At 40.6% G+C, this 658-nt stretch overlaps 1 non-coding gene across 1 annotated transcript; it reads right to left on the reverse strand.

The window, feature by feature from the left end:
- Window positions 1–258: 258 nt before the first annotated feature.
- Window positions 259–421, reverse strand: LOC145271639 (U1 spliceosomal RNA). The gene has a single exon (XR_013866042.1). It is a non-coding gene; the product is annotated as a U1 spliceosomal RNA (small nuclear RNA).
- Window positions 422–658: the final 237 nt, after the last annotated feature.

The following is a 658-nucleotide window of genomic DNA, read 5'->3' on the forward strand; positions in this document are numbered from 1 at the left end:
TTTTTTTTGCTTTTTCTTACTCGCTGTTCTACCTTTTTTATTGTCTGTGACGTTATAAGATTGTGTGTTGTATGATAATACAGCTTGCCATCATGTCATGCTGTGTTGTGCATGGATGTGTAAGGATAAGATTGGAACACGTGTGTTTGGTTGGTAAGAAATTTAGAGATTAAGTATGATTAAGCGGAGGGAGTACAGACCTACGAGTGAGAGGTATTTGGAAGGAATAGGAAAGGATTTCTGATTTTTATTGTATTATCAGGGTAAGCGCGTACGCAGACCCCACATTTAAAAATAGCACGCCTGAGTCGTCCACATTTGGGACGATCGCAAAGGTCAACCCAACCGCAGTGCAATGGATGGGCCTCGCTCTGGGGGAACGACCTTAATGATCACTGTTACTCCTACGTAAGGTAAGGCTATTTATTTGCTTCCCCACTGAGCAAATTAGGCACAAAGCCGTTTTTTAATGTGGAGAGAGAGGGAGGAGGGAGGGAAAAGGGAACCGGGCCTTATTTACGTAAGGTAAGTATAATTTTATGTGGTGCCTACCACTGTTTTTATATCACACTTCTATACTTTCCACCGAAAAACACCAATAAAAAACTAAAATACCTCTATATAAGTCTCACCAATATCAGTATATCACAGGATTTCA

Source organism: Euprymna scolopes, chromosome 46, assembly GCF_053919585.1.
Source record: "Euprymna scolopes isolate OS-2025 chromosome 46, ASM5391958v1, whole genome shotgun sequence".
NCBI lineage: Eukaryota > Metazoa > Mollusca > Cephalopoda > Sepiida > Sepiolidae > Euprymna > Euprymna scolopes.